An 11,894-nucleotide genomic window follows, 5' to 3' on the forward strand; every position below is an offset into this window, starting at 1 on the left:
AGACATGAAGAGGTAAGAGTAGCAAGTTGTATTTAAAGTAGTATCAATTCATTAAAGTTAGCGTTCTTGAGGACTCTAAAAATTGAGGAAATAACGCAGTCTTTATTAATACTTGTCTTTAATTATATTGGTTGATGAAGGAATGATCATCATATGTATCAGTTTTTTGTATAAATATTAAGTGTATTTTTTATTAATTTACAACTTCTGAAAACCAATTGTATTCATAGGTATTTGTTTAAAGTGAGCTCACTAATTTTGTAACGTATTTTATCCAACTATAACTACTATCTTATACACTTTGGACCTTTGGATCATTATTTTAAAACTATTGCAGATTTTTCTAAAGTTATATTCTATAAAATTAAACAGTCCGAAACATTTTTCTGAAAATATAAATATATAGAAAATATATAAAATGTACGTAGTTTTGTAACTAGTTGAGTGTAAACATTGGTGTTGATACTATATATAAATATATCATAGATGTTATTAATTAACTGATGTCTAGGAAGTGTTGAAATATAATGTAGATACGATTATTAGTTTGTTAATAGGTATAGATTGGCCTTTTTAGGGTTTTATGGTACCTAGATAATTTTTTTATAAATATTCATTTTTTTTTACAACAGCAGCTCCTGGTTACAATTCCAAAATATTTTCAAAAGAGTAATAAGCCGAGTAAAACCGAAATCGAGTTACGAAAAAAGTGTTTTTTACACGACTGCCCCAAAAAAAGAGTGTATTGTTTTCAGGGTTCATGTTTGTATGTGGGTATGTAAGTTTCTTTGTTACACCGTAACAGCTAAGTGCCTGAACCGATTTAGGTGTTTGAGATATCATTGGAATCCTTACGTCATCCCGAGTAACATAGGCTATGTGACGTCATCACAAAACCAATATGGCGGATTATGCATTGCAAATTGTGCAACCGAAACAAAAATAAAACTTATAAACCTATCGAGTTGGGTATTAAAATAAAGGATTTTGAAAGACGATTCTAAAACTGTACACAAAATATGGTTTAAACTATTCATTTGGTAGGACAAGATTTTACAAAATATAAGTATAACGCAAAGATAAATGAATTGTCTAAATCTATTGAATGGGATATTAAAAGAAAGGATTTTTTAAGGCGATCATATGAATATATATAAGTTATATGTTTAATTGTATCGTTGGAGAGAAAATACGAAATGTTCTACATCGCGCTAATGACATTTCTCTTTGCAGCTATATACGACAACGTCATACGTGGCGCTTACGTTATTTTCAATTGCGAAAGTGTCAAATACGAAAGGAACGGTTTGAACGATTGACTAGGTGAGCATTTCTCAAATAATTTGTACATTTCGATCACATCTTAGATTTCTATAAAAATTGGTATGCTGGTAAAGTACGTACATGAAAATTTTTTCTGGTAACCAGATTTCCTTACACATTTGGTAACAAAAAAGGAATGTTTCATACAAACTTTCTTGGACATTTTGGGAAATATGGTGGAAATTGTTCAGCTTCATGTAGGTACTTTACCAGCATACCAATTTTTATAGAAATCTAAGATGTGATCGAAATGTACAAATTATTTGAGAAATGCTCAGGTACTCTGAATAAACATAATATTGTGCTGTTTATTATAAGATTTAACTTGAGACTTTGAATAGAAGACACTATTATCATGACTGTAGAAGGCAGGTCTTTGATGATGATTTTAATTTCGCACGACAAATTTTGCAAATCCCGGAGCACACGTGCTACTGTTGTGAAACAATATTTTACGAGAAGCAAAGACTGGGAGCTTAAGACAGATGGGCTCTTCCTGTGACTTCCACGAGTATTTTAATAACGAAAGCCGAAGGCCGAGCTCCGCGTAGGGCCGAAGGCCCGAAGCGTAAGAAAGGTGCACGCTTTTTGCAGTTTCCCCAAGTTTCTTAATTGTAAATACCGAAGGCCGAGCTTCGCGTAGGGCCGGAGTCTCGGAGCGTAAGAGAGGTGCATGCCTTCTGCAGCTTCCCCAAGTATCTTAATTGCGAAGGCCGAAGGTTCGCGTAGGGCCGAAGGCCCGGAGCGTAAGAAAGGTGCACGTTTTTTGCAGCTTCCCCAAGAATCTTAATTGCGAAGGCCGAATGCCGAGCTTCGCATAGGGCCGAAGGCCCGGAGCGTAAGAAAGGTGCACGCTTTCTGCAGCTTCCCCAAGTATCTTAATTGCGAAGGCCGAAGGCCGAGCTTCGCGTAGGGCCGAAGGCCCGGAGCGTAAGAAAGGTGCACGCTTTCTGCAGCTTTTCCAAGTTTCTTAACTGCGAAGGCCGAAGGCCGACCTTCGCGTAGGGCCGAAGGCCCAGAGCGTAAGAAAGGTGCACGCTTTCTGTAGCTTCCACAAGAATCTTAATTGCGAAGGCCGAAGGCCGAGTTTCGCGTAGGGCCGAAGGCCCGGAGCGTAAGAAAGGTGCACGCTTTCTGCAGCTCGAAGTATCTTAATTGTGAAGGCCGAAGGCCAAGCTTCGCGTAGGGCCGAAGGCCCGGAGCGTAAGAAAGGTGCACGCTTTCTGCAGCTTTTCCAAGTTTCTTAATTGCGAAGGCCGAAGGCCGACCTTCGCGTAGGGCAGAAGGCCCAGAGCGTAAGAAAGATGCACGTTTTCTGTAGCTTCCCCAAGATTCTTAATTGCAAAGGCCGAAGGCCGAGCTTCGCGTAGGACCGAAGGCCCGGAACGTAAGAAAGGTGCATGTTTTCTGCAGCTTCCCTAAGTATCTTAATTGCGAAGCCCGAAAGCCAACTAATGGGAAATAATTATGTAGTTGCAGAGATATTAAGCCATATCACTTTTCAATACGTCTGGTTTTTGGGTCCGACCTATTTAGGTTTTTAAGCACGTTTTATGCTAACATATCAAATATCAACATGATGAAAGCTCCTTGAAGCAACTTAAGTGCCTTAAATCATATAAAAAATGTGGTTGGTTTGTATGGTCACTAAAATGTATAAAATAAAATAAATTAATTAAAAATTAAAAAGCACGACTGCAGTTTAAGAGCGAACTGAAAAGCTAAAAATAATTTTTAGTTGTGTTAGGTACTCAACTTAATGAATGTAAAATATAATATATAGGTAAGTGTTCTTTCAGGGTCGTAAACAGCAAACGGAAAAGTTTAGGCTCATTTAGAGTCGTGACTGTACCTGCATATTTTATTTCGATTGCAGTCGGGGACCTTGATATATTGAATTTTTCCTATTCACAGGTCCCCGACTGCATCGAAATAAAATATACAGGTACAGTCACGACTCTAAATGAGCCTAAACTTTTCCGTTTGCTGTTTACGACCCTGAAAGAACACTTACCTATATATTATATTTTACATTCATTAAGTTGAGTACCTAACACAACTAAAAATTATTTTTAGCTTTTCAGTTCGCTCTTAAACTGCAGTCGTGCTTTTTAATTTTTAATTAATTTATTTTATTTAGACAATGTTTATGAAAAAAAAAAGTATTCATTTCTTTAAAAATTCGGTAGACAAGAATGGAGATAAAATATTGTAGAACTGATAGCCGTTTGCCTTATAATTCTATCTGTAGTGCAAATGTAGGACATACGACTCAAACTTGTCAAAAACCGATGAAAACCGCGGGTTGCCCCTCAACAAAATCTGGAGGCACGGTAGTGGCCCACGCAAAGTTAGAAAATTATTGTACCACAATATTGTTCATTATTAAATATTTTGTACATAAATCTTCGTTTCTACTTATTTTTATGATGAATGAAATTTCGTGAATGCGCTAAGAAACTCAATGAAAACTTATCTAAGATAGTTCAGATGTAGTGCATAATTGTTTTCCCTCGTATTTTCTCGGAAACTTTCGTATTTGTCATGCTACTTCATTCATTCTCAGTACTTTTTTGTACCGAGGCTGACTGAAACAACAAGACACGTTCGTACGTTTTCGTTAAAAAACGGTGGAAAATAATTATGCACTACATCTATAACTATATACTCGTACTCAAAGGAACAAACTCAATTTCATAAATTATGTGATGTTTCTTAAATCGTTGGCTGGATAAATTACTACATAGTATAAAACAAAGTCGCTTCCCGCTGTCTGTCTGTATGTATGCTTAGATCTTTAAAACTACGCAACGGATTTTGATGCGGTTTTTAGGGTTCCGTAGCCAAATGGCAAAAAACGGAACCCTTATAGATTCGTCATGTCTGTCTGTCTGTCTGTCCGTCTGTCTGTCCGTCCGTATGTCACAGCCACTTTTCTCCGAAACTATAAGAACTATACTGTTGAAACTTGGTAAGTAGATGTATTCTGTGAACCGCATTAAGATTTTCACACAAAAATAGAAAAAAAACAATAAATTTTTGGGGTTCCCCATACTTCGAACTGAAACTCAAAATTTTTTTTTTCATCAAACCCATACGTGTGGGGTATCTATGGATAGGTCTTCAAAAATGATATTGAGGTTTCTAATATCATTTTTTTCTAAACTGAATAGTTTGCGCGAGAGACACTTCCAAAGTGGTAAAATGTGTGTCCCCCCCCCCGTAACTTCTAAAATAAGAGAATGATAAAACTAAAAAAAATATATGATGTACATTACCATGTAAACTTCCACCGAAAATTGGTTTGAACGAGATCTAGTAAGTAGTTTTTTTTTATACGTCATAAATCGCCTAAATACGGAACCCTTCATGGGCGAGTCCGACTCGCACTTGGCCGCTTTTTTTTTAATAGTTAGAATCTCAGGAAGGTTTATGTATAATTTGCTAACCCGTGCAAAGCCGGGGCGGGTCGCTAGTATGTTATACATATTTTCATCTAGATTGTTACCTAAGTACATAAAACAAGAACCAGGAGCTGAAACTAGTGTGTTCATTTAAAAATTGCATTTATTACTTTACGTATACATATCTACTGAAGGCAAAAATAATCATTTAAATTATTAAAAAAAACTGGTTGTGAAACTCGAAGCTAACCATATCAGTTGAATCGAAACTAATACAATAAATGTGTTGAATTTATTCTATTGTAAAACAGTTGTAATATAACGAAGTTAATTTTAATCATAAGTATTGTCTTCCATTTGTTAGATGTAAGGATAATTTTTTTGATGTAGACAAAAAACTGTTTCATAATTATGTTATCTTTTTATTTTGTACTTAGTTGAAGTTTTCATGTTTCCTATACTGCAACAAACTTTTTAATTCATACCTGTTTAATTTAATTATTCAAACCTGTGCCTCTTGAGAATCTTAAGGTGAAGTCACATCTATCAGCATCGAATCGCATTTTGTAATATAAAAACGCAATTTTGTATGAAGATACGTCCGCATTCATTCACCCTTCCGCATCGATTCAGCTTCAGCATTAAATGCGTATACGAGGGGCGTTCAAAATATTCTCGGTATTGATATCTTACGACCTCTTCTAAAATTTCTTTCGTTACTGGCCGCTAAGGTTTATTCATTGACATTAAAAAAAAGTATAATTCGAACCGAGATAGTCTTTTGTTTTTCTGCAATTGCTGAACAAACATGAACATCATGTGCGAATTGACAATGTTAACTAAATTAGAACATCGATGCGTGATAAAATTCTTGACAAAACAGGGTAAAAATCAAAAAACCATAAAAGAGGAAATGGATTGTGTTTACCGTGAGTCTGCTCCTTCTTTATCTACCATTCAAAAGTGGTCAAGCGAGTTTAAACGCGGAAGGGAGAGTATTGAAGATGACCCTAGACCTGGCCGGCCTGTAGTAGCTACTTCACAAGAAAATATTGATAAAGTGGAAAAACTTATATTGGAAGATGGTCGAGTGAAGGTAAAATCTATAGCACAAGTAACCAATCTCTCTATTGGTACCGTACATGATATTATACATGACCATCTTAATATTTCAAAAGTAAGTGCAAGATGGGTTCCGCGAATGCTGACTCGGCTTCAAAAAGACATGCGTGTAGCTTGTTGTTCCGATTTTATTGACCTGTGCGGTGAAAATCCTGATGAGGTGCTGCAAAGAATAGTTACTGGAGATGAAACCTGGGTTCATCATTATGACCCAGAGAGTAAACAAGAGTCCATGCAGTGGCACATTAAGGGTTCAGCTCATCCCAAGAAGTTCAAGGTCATCCCTTCAGCTGGCAAGGTCATGGCCACGATATTTTGGGATTGTGAAGGAGTATTACTAATCGATTATAAAGAAAAAGGTGTAAATATCACAGGACAGTACTACGCTAACATTCTACGTCAATTAAAGGATGTAATTAAAGAAAAGAGGCGAGGAAAGTTAACCAAAGGTATTCTGCTTCTGCATGACAACGCCCCCGTCCATACTGCTCATATTGCCAAGGCAGCTATTGTTGAATGTGGGTTTAAAACTGTTACTCACCCACCGTATAGTCCGGACTTAGCCCCCAGCGACTTCTTTTTGCTCCCCAATCTTAAAAAGGATCTGCGTGGAAATAAATTTTCTGACGATGAAGCATTGAAGGCGGCAGTGGAGGAGCATTTTTACACGAAAGATAAAAAATATTTTTACGAGGGATTAAAAAAAAAATTGATCGATCTTTTAAGTGTATGAACATAGGGGGGGAGTATATTGAAAAATAAAAATATCAAACTTTTCGTACTTGTTTGTTTTCATTCTCATACCGAGAATATTTTGAACACCCCTCGTAAGTGTAGCTATCCATTTAACATACTGAAGAATGCTCATTCATGATAAAGCATGAGAACGGCTGCTTAAGACGTGATACTAGATGCTTGCGAATGAGAATAGTTGATTACACGTGACGTGAGACATAACGCTTGCGATTGATAATGGCTGCTTAAGCGTGAGCCGGGATGCTTGGGAATGAGAAAGGCTGCAAATGAAAGGAAGAGGCGTGCGGGTGGCCGACCGCGTCATTATCACAACAGTCATGTCCATCTAGCAAAGTGCACTAGTTTGTTTACTTTCAATAATTACAATATATGCACAAAAATGGACGAGGAAAAATTGATTTTGCTGGTGCAAAAATATCCTTGCCTTTATGACATGGCTTCACCAATATATAGTGATCATGAAGAGCATGCGATAGCATACTTTAGCAGATAAAAGCATGCGATAGCATACTTTTGCAGTTAAGAGCATGCGATAGCATACTTTAGCAGTTAAAAGCATGCGATAGCATACTCTAGCAGATAAAAGCATGCGATAGCATACTCTAGCAGATAAAAGCATGCGATAGCACCCTTTAGCAGCTAAAAACATGTAACAGCATACTTTAACTTGCTATGCGTATAGTCTGTCCAAAATCATCCAGCTTAATGCGATTCGATGCTGATAGATGTGACTTCACCCTTAGACATAAAAATATAAACAAATAGAGCTTTTTAACTGTCACCAAAAAGTACATTTGTTTTCGCTTTTTCACTATTTAATAAAAAATAATCGGTTTTCATTCCCCTTGAGTGTATCTCAAGTAAACGTAATACCTGTCAGTAAACTTTTAAAGAGTATTTCGCTATATTTCACTGATCTCTTTTGTATGATCATATATTATAACACTTTAAACCCTCGCGCTTTGTACACATATTTAATTACACAAACGGGTCTAACGCGATATAGCTGAGTTGCACCAGCTGTGGTCACGGAAAGACTGACGTCTCAACAAATGTCAACGGAGATATTAATAAAACACCACTAAACTACTCGAAATTAGTTAATAAAAATGTTCGGGGGGCTGCAATTTCTTTGTCTACCCCGAACATTTTTATTAACTAATTTCGGGTAGTTTAGTGGTGTTTTATTAATATCTCCGTTGACATTTGTTGAGACGTCAGTCTTTCCGTGACCACAGCTGGTGCAACTCAGCTGAAACGTCGGAATTAAAGGTAAAAACAATGAAATTATATCGCGTTAGACCCGTTTGTGTAATTAAATATGATCATATATTATCCTAAACTATGGATAATGAGTATGATATATTTTAACTATCTTGATAGCAGTCGGTCGGTTGAATCTCTCGTATAATGTGTCCTTCCTAATATACTACATTCCGTTTACACGAAAGAGACGCATTTTTCAATTAAAAATCTCGTTTCAATTTAATTTTATAAAATAGTACTGATGTACCATGTAGGTACCTATATGTAACTAATAGTGTAGATGTACGACAGTGTCAGCCAAGTTCGATAAAAATAAAAACGCATTTGACCTACGTATGTATTTTGAGTTTATATTGTTTGAGTCGCGTTGAGGTACCAAATTAAAGAAGACAATAATACGTCCTTCGCTTTAATTAGTTTAGATTAATGTCCATATTATTCAATCGGAGAAGAAAATAGACTGTCTTTTATTTTTGATCTAAAACAAAACTAATACCTAACCTAAAAACTTAATGTTTTTTTTAACTATTTTAGTAACCTTAGTATTCTGAAATTCATCTGGAATATTGTAATTGTGGTGACTGCAGGTAATTTAAGTTTTTCCGTCTACTTATTTAGTACCCAAAATCGTTAAAAACAATTTAATAAGCAGTCCAGTTTCTTCTCAAGAATATAAAAAATTTCATAACTTTAGGCTTTCTATTCCAATGGAGTCGTAGAAGTATTACCTATCTATTTAACATATCGTATCTATTTACTACAAACGCACATATACTTATAGATACTTTTACTATTCTCTGAACTCTTCTTATTGATGTATGTAATGTACCTATTTACCTATATTATACCTAGAAATTTACGAGATACTTGAACTCATATATTTAGACATATATAAATGTTTTATATGTGTGTTAAAGAATTAGAGGCGTATTCACACAAACTTCTTTCGAGTCCTTTTACTGTGTCTAAAGACATTTATGATAAAAATATAGTTATTTTCGATACAAGTGCGAAAAAGAGAAAATTCGAAACGAGTGGCGATAAATTAAAACACGACCGAAGGGAGTGTTTTAAATCGACACTAGTTGCGAATTACCTATTCGCACGTGTATCGAACAACGTTTTACAGTACATATGGCACTTTAAAGTTTAGACATACGCACGAAATACGCACTAGTGCGGAAAAGTAGCCCCATATGTAATGTAAAATATTTTACAGTACATATGGGGCTACTTTTCCGCACTAGTGCGTAAAATAGCACTTTTCGTGCGTATGTCGAAACGATTTTGTAATTTGTGAAATACAAATAAATTGTATTATAAAGAACGTAAGTTCAGTTGGTAGGTGTAAACAAAAAGTACCTATTACATTCTTATAAAATTATTTTCGTAACTGAAAAAATATGTTATTTTCCTGAAATATAATGTTTATTTTTACATAAATATCTCATATCCCACATTGAAATTATTTTTAATACATTTAAAATATATTATATTAATAAGATAATAACAATATACCTACATGTATATTTTTAATCGAGTTCCAAAGGGTAATCAAATTTATAAATTTTATGCCTACATACTACAATGTTCAATATTATTGTTGCGACCAATATATTTGTCTACTAAACTATTTCTATTCTATATCTGTCTGTGTGTGAGTACTCCTTTATATAAATGTGCCACTATCGATCAATTATGAACGCTTTAAATGTTGTACAATTATTATGACGTGGAATTTATTTTATAGGATTTTTGATGTTTGTGAACGTTGTACAATGCTTTGTTAATTCATTGGGTATTAAATAAAAACGTTTAAATAAATAACTCATTGTTTTATTGAATTGCAATTGTTTATTTAAATTCTACAATAGGTTGTCCTTTTGTGTTACTAATTATTATTATACCTGCTACATACATAAATAACTAATAATAAAAGTCACAAAAGGGCCCGGAAGTGATATCGTCCAAGTTCCAACTGTATACCTATAGAGAGTATAGAGAGTTTATTGTGGATAATTAATTGTTTTTTATTTATTTAAAGTTTGAGAGCAATTAGTGTAAGGCCTGAGTGGACGCTCGGAGCGGAGCGTTCGGCGGGGCGTGCAGCGGAGCGTCGGGCTCACAAGTGATTTCTTATCTTTTCTTTATTCTTTCTTTCTATTTGAGCAGCGTGCACTAAGGCCGCTCCTATACGTTTGCATTTGTTTAACATGCACGCCGCACGCCCCGACTGACTGACTTTGACTTTGACTTTGGAATAGAGCAAAACAAGCAAAAAAAACAAGCAAAAAAACGCGTCACCCATCCAAGTACTGACCCCGCCCGACGTTGCTTAACCCTTTGACCGCCGTTGGCATGTATACAAGACAACGATAGAACGATACACTGGCGCCGCTGTCTTGTATACAAGACAAAAATTCAACCGCTCGGTAAATGTGGAAAAAATATCAATTATATTTTTTTTTTACACTCATGTTAATGTTTTAGGTCCTTGTTTAAAAAAAATTGCATTTATTGCAGCTATAGAAATCCATTCTTTTATAATAAGGCTCTCAAAAAAATTGCTCCAGATTTCAACGTTTTTCTTGTTCCTCGTCGCCGTTGTCCTGTATACAAGACAGCTAGGGATGGGAATGTTAACTCGATATGAGAATATTCAAAATAAATATCAAATCGCAAATCTGGTTTTATTTAAGCATTTGAACACTTGTTAAATGCCAATTGGTCGTAACTAGAATACGTAAAACGAGACGAGAGAGACAGGCATTAACTATAGCTGAAGTTCAGGGAGCTTCTTCAGCTGTTGATAGTAGAGTCAGACAAGTAAATCTGTCCTTGTGGTTTATTTGCAGAACAAAAGATTCATTTTAAGATGATAGTGTAGTGGGGGGTGATACCCTGCAGTGACCGCTTCGCACAAGAATGGTACAGGCGGACGCTAGGACTATATAGTCGGTGTCGCCTAACTATGAGAATGTTATATATTTGAAATTGACGAAAAATTGACATGGTAGGGAGGATGTAATACGGGAACTGAGAAGCTCATCTAATGTCGAATGTGAAACATGCATTCCCGAACATTTCCGATCCCCACCCTTTTCCAATATTATTGTTTTTCACTCATTGACAATTCAATTAACCCACGTGCAATTTTCCCCAATGCAGTTCCGGTACTTACATTTATATTATCGACACACGATGCGCGGCTCTAACGTTACGCTTATAAAGTTTACGTACCGACAAGCGCTTACGCCGTTGACCTAGAGACTATTATTACTTAATCCGCGCGGAAACAGTCCTTGTCGGTCTGCACTGCGGACAGTCCATGCGCGCCGTTGTCTTGTATAAACGACTTCTTGTACAGCCTAGTGCGGTGATATTACGTCATGAATCGATATTGTTTAGTGGTTGTTTTTAATGATAAAGACCTTTATTTTTAACATTGTCGTGTGTAAAAAATATGTTAATTTTTGGCATTTTCGAAATAAATTAAAGTTGGATAAGAACAAAGCCAAATTGAGAAGATTTTTACCATAAATTGTAAATATCGATATCACTATTTGCAATCCCTAAACTTTTTATTAGTTGTTTACTTAAAATTTGCTCTGGCGTGTGAGTGAGCGTCTCTGCGGACTAGGTCCGGCGGCCAAAAGGTTAACTTCGGTCAAAAATCCCGTTTGTTGTATGGGAGCCCCACTTAAATTTTTATTTTATTCTGTTTTTAGTATTTGTTGTTATAGCGGCAACAGAAATACATCATCTGTGAAAATTTCAACTGTCTAGCTATCACGGTTCGTGAGATACAGCCTGGTGACAGATGGACGGCCTGACGGACGGACGGACGGACGGACAGCGGAGTCTTAGTAATAGGGTCCCGTTTTTACCCTTTGGGTACGGAACCCTAAAAACAAATAAAACAAAAGAAATAAAATTCATATCGTATTTATTAGTTGTCTTGTACATATACAAACCAAGAAATGCAAATACATTGTAGTAAATTACATTGTCAGTTTTTGTAGA

General features: G+C 35.8%; 1 protein-coding gene across 1 annotated transcript in view; it reads left to right on the plus strand.

Annotated features, from left to right (window-relative positions):
• LOC134653358 (uncharacterized) overlaps positions 1-11,894 on the plus strand; it is a 96,234-nt gene that overhangs the window by 58,299 nt on the left and 26,041 nt on the right. The gene's annotated exons all lie outside the window — the stretch shown is intronic.

Source organism: Cydia amplana, chromosome 13 (assembly GCF_948474715.1).
Source record: "Cydia amplana chromosome 13, ilCydAmpl1.1, whole genome shotgun sequence".
Taxonomy (NCBI): Eukaryota; Metazoa; Arthropoda; class Insecta; order Lepidoptera; family Tortricidae; genus Cydia; species Cydia amplana.